The sequence below is a fragment of the Stegodyphus dumicola genome, chromosome X2 (assembly GCF_044657685.1).
Source record: "Stegodyphus dumicola isolate Sdum_Otavi_A_Nest chromosome X2, ASM4465768v1".
In the NCBI taxonomy this organism is placed as follows: Eukaryota; Metazoa; Arthropoda; class Arachnida; order Araneae; family Eresidae; genus Stegodyphus; species Stegodyphus dumicola.
Window position 1 is genome coordinate 117,414,023 of NC_140781.1, and position 10,824 is coordinate 117,424,846.

At 31.8% G+C, this 10,824-nt stretch overlaps 1 long non-coding RNA gene across 1 annotated transcript in view; it reads right to left on the reverse strand.

Moving 5' to 3' along the window:
* LOC146992897 (uncharacterized) overlaps positions 1 to 5,873 on the reverse strand; it is a 68,000-nt gene extending 62,127 nt beyond the window's left edge. Inside the window, exons 1-2 of the long non-coding RNA XR_015039217.1 lie at positions 5,791 to 5,873; positions 5,005 to 5,046 (exon numbers count right to left, since the gene is read on the reverse strand). This is a non-coding gene — a long non-coding RNA (uncharacterized LOC146992897). The remainder of the gene's footprint in view (positions 1 to 5,004; positions 5,047 to 5,790) is intronic.
* Between the last annotated feature and the right edge of the window lie 4,951 nt (positions 5,874 to 10,824).

Here is a 10,824-nt window from a genome sequence, read left to right on the forward strand (position 1 = left end):
CTAAAGTTATTAGTTGCTTTATCTATTTTCATAATGGTAAAAAGTTTTAATTTTTTAATATATGATGTAAGTTGCGACCAATTCAATGTACTTTTAAACTTGAGGTGACTGATTTTGGTGGATATGCGTTGAAGAATTTTATCTTTTCATTTTAAAAAGGTATCTATAGGTAAATTCAGTTGATAGCTTGCTTTAACTATAAATCCGTTGATGTTGTTTTTGAAAGTCTTGTAACAGTAATTTTTAGTTATGTTTCTGACTGGTCTAAATTTTGTACCATAACTCATTAATGTTTTTATTTGATGGTTTTGTATGATATTCAGGTTGCCAGTAATTATGTGCTGGTGATGAGAATCTACGTAATTGCTGTAAACTGGTGTCTTACAATGTCATTCTGCTGTTTCATCTATTTCATGGTGGTTAGTCAGCAAGTTGCTTAAGGTTCTTTGATATTTAAATGCAACCATTGGTATTGTGTCTACAGCTGGGAAGTAAACTTTACAATCGCTGATGATTCTTGAGAAATGAATATTGTCAAACTGTGGATGCAGAAAATTGACTTTAAAATAAATTTTGCGTTGAGTTAAACTATTAGAAAGTCTGAATAGACTAAAATCGAGAACCACGTCTTTGAAGATTTGTATTTCGTCGTAGCTTTCTTGAATGAATTTTTTTTAGTTTGATAAGGAATTTATAAGTAAAAGAGTGTAACCAGTTGAGAAGTTTCTTGGGGAAGTTATCTGAGCCAAAAAAACATTTTAATTGTTTTTTCAATGCAAGTGTATCCAAAGTGGATAAAAATCTCGCATTATTTTTTAATTTGCTTCCTCTTTTTCCTCTTTGCGTTTTGTTGCTGTAAAGCTTAAATTGGCTGAAAATAGATTTTTTAGAAGTATCTCTATGACTATGTTTATAAGTGCTAAGTCCACACGGATAAAGTGAACGTTGTTTTAGTATATAGAGTGATTCCTGAAAAATTTGTGTTTTGTGATTGGGTATTATATCTAATATCTGAAGTTGAATAGAGTTGAAGTCATGGTGTTTAAAGTGCTCGAATTCTGCTGTATTGAGTTGTGATGGTGTACTTATATTAATGCTATTTTTTTGTGCGTTGAATTTTTTAATTTGAGCTCTATGGTTATTGATTCGAAAGTTAAGATTGTTTTTAGTCTGTCCTATATATTTAATATGTCAGGTGTCGCAGGTAATCATGTAAATACAGTTAAATGTTTTTCATTGAAACTGTTTTTTCGGGTTGCCTGTAGCAGGCATGACATTAAATTTTCAAGTTTGTCATCTAATGGAATGACATTTAATGATTTCAATTTGAGATAAATGAGCAAGATTTAAAAGTAAGGAGGCTGCTAACCTTTAATACAGTAAAGTTTTTGTAGAAGAACTTTAAAATTAAAAATAAAAGGTGGAGATAATATATAAAGTAGGTACATTAGGAAAAAAAGAAATAGCGCCAAAAGCTGCTATTTAGCATATCAAATGTTGTATGATCTTAAATTCATTTAGTGCAAAAACAAGTTACTACTACTTTTGCAATTGCTGCAAAGTAAGTTAATAATAATTTATTTACTAAATAATATTGATTAATTGATTATATTATCTCCTAAGTTTAATTATAGTAGGATTATCTTAAAAGAGTGAATCCATACTAGTAAGTTATATTTTGAAAGATGTTTTGAAGTAACTTGAAAGTAAACTGTTAAAAATGTTTTAACGGGGATTGGAATTAAATCATGAATAACAAAATTTCAATTTTAAAAGGAATAAATTAAAGGCAAGAATTAAATTAAATGCATGTAATCATTAGTGTTCTTTAACTTCGCAACTAAAAAAAAAAATAAGGATATATATATATATATATATATTGCTTAGCCATAAAAAATGACATTTTTCCAAAAATAGATAAAATCAAACGAGACCAACATCCAGCATAGTTTAATATAAATAGGTTTATCATTTTTTATATACAGAGAGTAAGCGGTTTTAAGTCTCCAGAGAATTTTGTGCAGATAAATATAGGCAAAATTGCAATAGAGATATTTGGAATTGTGATGAAAGTATTTATGGGATATAACAGGTAGTCATACTTTGTACTTTCTACTTCGCTGCTTTATATTGCTACATTGTATGAGCAATGTTGATTTTTACCTCCCACCAACCCATAAACATAGATAATGGATGTAATCTTTTCAGTGGTTTCCTGACCAAAGTCCACTGGTTGAAAGCGCATGTGAAAAAGCCCACCAAAAAGATAAACCCTCACTGTGATTTTTAACTCACTGTGATGATTTGACTTTTATTGGCAAAGTTAAACAATAAGAACACACACACACACTTTGGCAGCTGAAGAAGATGGTTCTGTATTTAAATCATCGAAACTAGTCCTGCAAAATTTATAAACATTCTTCTTGTTTAACTTCTTTAATAGTTGGCACGTTATTCTAACCTAAATTTCACTTTTATATCAATGGGAACAGTATATTAGATTTTGCCAGAAACTCATAAACTGAACATACTTTATTTGAATACTTTTCAGAAAAAAAATGTATAATGAAATAATCCAAAACTTCTCAGATTTGATTTTTAAAACGTGATTGGAAAAAATGTATTACATTTATGAGCATTTTTAATTGAATTATGCCAAATGTTGTTATTTTTATGTATAATTATGCCAAATGCAACAAGAAGAAGCACATATTAAAAATGAGCTTTCGATATGAAGCAAATAATTGCATTAACCTCAATCCTTAATTTTGTGTCAGTTTCACTCTTGTGTCAAATCACTTTTCAAATGAAAGGATGCTGCCACCAAATGTTATTGCTGTATATTATGTATAAAGAAATATTATAGCAAATATAAGAAAGTGTATAGCAACGCTGACACTGGATTGGAAATTCTAAAGATATACTGCTTTAAAGATTTTGTTAAATTTTATGTGATCTAAGTGCAAAGAAAGTGATGCTATGGCTTAATGTGTTTGTTCTCTGCCAAAGTCAATCCATCAAAATTATTTTCCTTATTTTATATGGAACAAATGAATTGACCTTTAAGAGGGAGAAAGAAAACTATGTCCTTAAATATTATGACTGTTAAATGTGTTCTGTATTTTCTTTAAGGTAAATATAAGTATTTTATGCTTTTCAGTATATAATCTTTAAATAAAACAAATCTAAAAAATAAAATTCCTGCAGTTCCCACACTTTTATTAAAAATGTATTTGGCTAGTAGAAAAACAATACCTCAGTTTTATCCTTTTTAGCGTACATTGGAAGGCAAAATTAAAGGAACAATTATGAAAATTCTTATAACAAGTGATTTTCCAGCCAAGAACATTGAAATTGCACAAGATACAAGCCTGATATATCTTCAGATTGAAGAATTGACTATTTTTGCAAAAAAATAAATTTAACTAAAAATGTAGAAAATGTGCAAAGTGGGGTAAGGATAGGTTTGTGTCTGAAATGGGGTGAGGGTAGTTCGGTGTTCAGGTGTTGGATATGTAGAGAAAATTGTATTAGTGCATTACTGCAGGCACTTAAGTAGAAGCTGTCAAATTTGCAGAATGTGCCAGACTCCATCATCAAGACAAGAAATCATGTGCATAACAGTTTAGCAGTTTTAACAAGCAGCGTGTCAGTTTTCATATGCATTCTTATTGTTGTTATCCAGCTTCCAGCATTTTTCACTAATTATGATATTTTTTCCTTAAATTCAATTTTAAAATATAAGTTGATCTCTACACCACTGTCAGCAGTATTTCACAGCTGCAGTTAGTGAGACACAAATCGTAGGTTTCCTTGCATACAGCGTGTCACATTATATCTGGTTTGTTGAATTCTTGATAACACCGTTGCTATCTGGGCTGACGTCAATTGTCTACTTCTTTTAGCAGTTGTTTCCAAATAATGGTGCTGAATGTTAGTTGTGGCACTATTTTGACCTTGAACTGGTTGTCTGCATTCATCACCAGTGCTTAAACATTTTCCAGGTACTTTTTAGGTATTTACAGACCTGTTTGAATGCCTGTCCTATTTCCTTTCTCCTAGCTGAATGTCATTTCTCACAATCCATCAGATGCTTTTTCAACATGTTTATACTTCCATTTCAGCTACTAATGCACTCCTTGAAATTAGAATTTAAATCACCTCCTTGCACTCCTTTTCAGCATGCTGAAAGAAGGAGTATAAAAATTTATGTATTTTTGTGTAGTGAAGAGGAAGGCCATTGGATTACGTGCTAATGTTGACTTTGAATTGATTGCTAACCAAACTGCCTTTCATTGGACTAAATAAAATCCATATAAAGCACATATTTTTATTATTCCTTTGATTTTTTCTGTCAGTGTATAATCTGGGTTAGGGTTTAAAAAAAAAATAAATGAAAATGAAGTTCTCATAGTTCTTCCATTACAGCAAATAGATATGTGGTCTCTAGGGAAAAAATGCAACCCAGTTACCTGCATTTAATGGTTCTATTACAGTTGTACCCTCATAATCGGCGGTTTGTTATCCACGGTGTACAAACAAGAAAAAAAGGTCTTTTGATTTTTGGTGACATTCCCCCTCTCAGTAACAAAGTGGGAATGTCAGGTAGCCGCGATAAGTATTTAATTTTTTAAATTATAAAGTTACTTATTTTAATATAATCATGTTTATCGCAAATAGTATTGGGAAATTTTTACACTATTAGAATTCCATTAAAAAGAATGTAGGATGCAGATTTCATATCATATGGAGGGAGGAAGAGAACCTCCTATTATACAGTTTCATACAAAATGTACCCATTCAAACTTTTGTTTTCATATGTTGGTTGTAGTGTTCAAATAGGTAATAATATAAACAAACAGACAGACCACACAATACATTCAACAACACTATATAAATTTTATCAAATTCTCTAGAAAAAATCATAGAATTTGTTAGGGTTAAAAAAATAAAAGTACGCGCTTTCATTAGAATTAAATCGAGAGATTAGAATTAAATACTTACATTTCAAATTCGGCTAATTTCTTCTATAAAAAGGCGAATTTCCTATATAAAAAATTAATTACAATTAGTAAATAATTATGCAGTGTACAATTAGCAGAACGTATGCAGTTTATATATATATACTGTAATTATCTGCGTGGTTTATTTAGTATTTAAATAGTGTATTCTAACTACTAATCTAACAATCACAATAAACTTGTCATTTTGCATTTTTAATTTATCAAAGTACCCGTTTGTAACACCGTACCAAATTTTAGAACGAAAGTAGAGCAAAGAAAGGCTATCATACTTTCGAGAAAATACGATAATTATAACATGTGACTTAAGTGACAAAAAAAAAAAAAATATTTTTGAATAATTAATTTAATTTCTCAGTAATCAATAACTAATCCAAAACGTTTCTAATTCTGAATTAATTCATGAGACTTCCTTTTATTGAATAAATCACAAAAAGATAATTATATTCTTATGTTCTTTCCATTCGCCGCCATTTTCATTAAAATGTAATGTACCAATCTATGAAAAATTCTTACCAAATATAATACAGCATGTTATGTACTTTTTTTTAATTAAAATTTGCGAGAACATAGCAAAAGCAGAATTAAAATAACTACGGAAATGAAAAATAAAATATTTAACTACTATTATACAAAGTTCCAGGCGATTCGGCAGTGAATCGAAACAACATAATTATCTATCTTTCTGTAACTTACTCAGTTACCCAAAATTATGCTAAATATAAGTTAAAGAAGAAAAAAGAATTAAGATTAATCTAATTGAACTTACAAATTTAGATATAACCTCAGTACGGTTTTCAGATTAAAAATAATCACTTAGTTATCTGATTTTGTTACACAAATTATACTGCTAGAACAAAGAAAGTGCTGCCCCCTGGTAAAACAGCTAATGATAGGTACTTGTAATTTTTTTTAAGAAAAAATATGTTACAACACATTATTATATAATTCTAAAACCCGTGCTTTTTAAAATTAACTCGTGTATTTTATTCTTTAAAAGCCTAACAGTAGTATCCTATACTTCGTGTAATAGTAAAACCATGTTGCTTGGTACTGAAATGGTTATTGCTTGATACTTTGTCGGTATACTTGGCCTTCAGGAGATACTTTGCTCTGCCTCTTACCACTGCCTTAGAAAAACCCATGAAGAGCCTGCCATGTGAAAAAAATCTAAATGATGTTCACGCAATGAATATGCATGTAAAGAAGAAAAGGCTCCATTGAAATAATGTAAACCAGTTTAACTACTGTGCCGCTATATCGAGGAGGGAGAAATTCTTGCCGCCAGTCCCGTCCCCAAATCCCCACGTGTACATGAAATTGAGGAATACGGTACAAATTTAGAGAACTTAATGGATTTGTTCTTTGACAAAACTTTTCTTTGACTTTTCAAGATAATTTAAACTCCGATTTTCGTAGGAATCCCTTGCTGCTGCCATTCACTGATTTGATTCTTATCGATACCGCGGAAAAAAATTGTAGTCACCGGAACTTCAACTCTTGATAAACTTAAGCTTCGACACCGGCTAGACAGCTATTTCGCACATGCGCAGCTGTTACCCTTTCGATATTAGCGAGCCACTCCTGCTGTGGGATATCTTTATCTATCGACGTCAAATTGGATATTTATGGACTAGTGATGGTGTTCAGTGATATTATGATGTGTTATTAATTACTTTTCAAGGATTATTTCGACTTATTTCCATGGCGGAAAAAGATTTTCGGCCCCTCACTCTTGAAGATGCAAAGGCGGTCGCCCGTCACCTCGTGGCGGGTGAAATCGTGAAACTAGCGGAAGAATCCTTGGTTTCTAACTGGAATAACTTACTTTTAAGGGCTTCACTTAATTTGACGGAGTATATCACTGTGTAAGCACGATTGTAAATTATTTATTGTTATTACACAAAATATCTATTGAAAAATGGCAACAGCTAATTTCTGCATGTCTTTCTGTCTGTTTATAATTTTAAATATATTCAGATGTTGTACGCTTGAAATATGCGTTGGTACCATGCAGTAAGAACGTCTGTTATGCTATGTACAGGGCTTAATTTCTAAAATTAGAAGTGTCGGACCCCTATGGAAGAACGTCAGCAAAGAGGAACAAGAGTAACTAAGTTGACTATTAAACTCATTAATAATCTTAAAATTAAGTAGCTAATTGCTATCAACTTAATTAATGTTAATAAATTGTTATTTAATCAAGAATTATTATATAATTAAAGTTAAATGTAAAGAGATAAAGTTTAATAAGAGATTTTTAATATAATTTAATTGCTAAAAATAAAATTTTCTAGATAAAATTTCTACTGAAATTGTTATTCAATTACATAAAAGAAGTGCTACAACCTTCTTATTTAAAGCACCTGTGCGCTTCGGCTAGAATTATGATTTGTTACAAAAACTAAGAAGCATCGGAGCTGGGTTCCGGTGAGCTCCGACGCAATTTAAGCTCTGCTCGTGGGGGGGGGGAGTTCTTTTATCATCACAAAAATTAAATATGCTAAAAATATAGCTGATGAAAATTCAGATACTACTAAAAAGAGGGCGAAACCAGGGAGGTAGGATAAACCCTAAACAATTTTCTCCCGTACCCTGCTCTGAAGCACTGGCGATCCCTACGTGGTGATCAAAACATTGGGTCATTTACCATTGAGTTCAATGGGATTTGACGAGTTCGGATGTAAATATTTTTTAATTACGTCGTAAATATACATATAAATGTATATATTTTCTTTTTCTACAACACTTCAGAGTCCTAAGTATGTGAAAACAACACATTTTTAAACAACATTTCATTCTGAACTGAATTAAATGCTATACTTTTCACAGGACAGTTTTCTCAGAATGGTTTAATTTGAATGAAATATTTTCAGAAGTTTTCGTTAATTACATTAAAAAAAAATTAAGGTAATTCGATTTTATTCGGTTAAGGTACAAAAATTAAGATCAAAGTTTATTCTATTATTAATATTAAAATTATGCATTATTTCTTTTCTATTTATAGAGTTTCTTCCTAAAATACTTTATTAAATATGACATGATTTTTTGGCTTCTGAGGCATCTTTTAAATTGAAAAATGTAAGTCAATTTATAATTAATGCTCTAGTCGGTTCATTTTAAATTAGAGAATTATTAGGAATTAGCGAAATACTTTAAATACTACTTGACTTTCTCTGAACAATTCTGAAAGGGAATAAATAAAATAAGTTTTTTTTTTTTTTTTTTTACGTATTATTTAAAACTTGTAACTGAGTTATTATAAAATGTAAGGGGAATAATTCTTTTAATTATACTTATCAGATTTTTTTTACCCTTCATTTCAACAATACATATTCCAAAACTCTTTATTACGTTCTTAAGTGCGCATCTCATAGCATTTGCTTTACAATACCTTTTAACAGATTGCTTTCCAATACGAACAATTCTTGGTTAAATAGTTTTATAACATATTTGTCAACAGGATTTCAATTTATGTTTACAATTCAATATTAAGGTTATTATATATTTAGATAACATTTATAATCATTATAAATTAGATACATTTATCAGGGTCAGTGTTCCTTCTTACCTTCTTCGGGAACATGCAAGGACCTGACTCGGAACAGAGAGCTTACTAAAGCCATGTTCACTAATTGTGGGAAGTAGACAGGATACACAAGAAGGGTATATAAAACCCTTTATTTTCTCTATTTACAATAACTTCCGTACTTCGGAATACACCGACCCGCTACTTGGGGTCTAACGTAAAAATATAAAAATAGAACTAAACTCTAATTTAACTTTAAAATAATAAACGTGGAAGATTGGCCTTATATTAACAGGAAGCGTATGTAGTACAGAGAACTGTGAACACTACAATACGTTTACAATTTATTAAGAGGATTAAAACCTCTGGCCTGGAAGGCAACCAGCAACTGCGTAACTTCTAAGGTAAGCGGCCTGCTTCGACTCACTGCTTCCTCTCTCGCTTGGCAAAAAGCCACAACTTAAATACTTGGCGTTCGCCAGACAAACTTTGCATAAAAACCTTAACGCTTATAATTCTGGCCGGAAGTAGAAAATAAGAAGTGATAGTAAAGATTTAAAATAAAATAAACGTTAGTAAAACTTAAGATCCTTACATACTTCCCGCCAGAGTTAATTAGTTTGAAACTGAGGTCTAAAACGACCTTGTTGAAAACTTTTAGCTCTAGAATCTAACGCGAGGCCAATCTTTTACAAATATTTTTCGCTAGAAACTAGAAATTTAAAAGAAAGAAATTTGTTTTTACAATAGCAGCTCCCAGGATACACAATTTTTTTTTCATCTGTACTGCATCCAAACAGGAGCTCTTATTCAAATCTGGTTCCTTCCAGAGATCTGGAAGGAAAACTAGTTTAATGAAATGTTACACAATGAAATGGCAAGTAACATGTATACTTATATTTCTCTTAACATTCTTATTTCATTCATGACTATTTTAATTATCTCTCCCCGTGCTCTCTGACATGTGTTGTAAAAGAACACCAAACACGAATGTGTTTCTGTCTACGTGTTCCACACTTCCTCCTACAATCAAAACACTAGCGTGTTGAAATTCAGCATGCCAAGACCTCGTAAGACACCCTAATTCCATCTCTAAACCCTGAGGTACTATTCTGAAAGTGGCTAACTCTGAAGTGTAGCGTCAGAGAGCCTAACTACATCATTCAACCTTTAACACATATTCACCATGATTTAGTCTTTATACAGTCACACGAATAAAAAAATTTTAACATTCACTTTTACCATATCACGGTATTTCTTAACATTTAAAATAACAGTTTACATTGTATATAAGAACATATCAACATGCCGTTAATTTTACACATTTGAAAACATATATTAGTAGTACATTGTTAACTTCTATACTTTTCAAAGCAAGTGCCAATTCTTTCTACATTGAAATACTACATTTCAAAAAGTCTTTCAGACTAAAACTTCTTTCTTGCTAGAATGTTTTAAATAAAATTTATACAATAACTTTTTAGAATATTTAAGTCTTTACACAACGCTATTATACGTCAACTTTAGTTGAGTAATTGAAAAAACATAATACCAAAATCGGTAACAACTCATTTCTCGCCCTTTTGGCGATAAAGGTAGACCTCGCATGAGGTAAAACTTCTTGAAATCTGCCACTTGCAGTAAGAATGAAAGATTAACTTAAGTTTGCAAAGTAACATAAAATTTTACTTATCTTTGTGATATTCGGACATCCTTTTCTGGGCCCAGTCCTTAAAGGTATTGCAGATAGTTGTTTGATTTATCCTCCTTCTTGTACCGGCTCGCCCTTCAGTGCCTTCTTCTGGAAGCTTCCTTTTTTCACCAGTTGGGTCACCCTTGAATACTTTCTTCTTCTCCTCTGCTTGTGATCTTGGCCGTTTGATGGCAGCTGGTCTTGGCGGAACCGGGAAACTTCTGTCGTGTTCCTGCTTCCGCAGTTCGGCGACATTTGCTGCGGAGAGTCCTGTCGGATGAGTATATCTTCCGTTTTAGAGCCGGCTTATAGTTGCCGTCATTTCTCCTGGTTCTCTTCACATCCGTCGTCCTTCTCCCTTCTTCATTCTGGGGGTGTTCGTGAACTCTCTTTTCTGGACGGTGGAACGGCTTCTTTTTCTTGCTACCTTCAATTTTTCCGCGGGGAAATTTTCTTTTCACTTGCTCCTGCCTCTTAATGGCTTGCCCTTGTACTTGTCGTTTTTCCACCTCTGGAGCTTGTGCCTGCGGTGTCTGCCGTGCCGGATCCTGCAAAAGATCTGAAAATATTTGCATTTTATT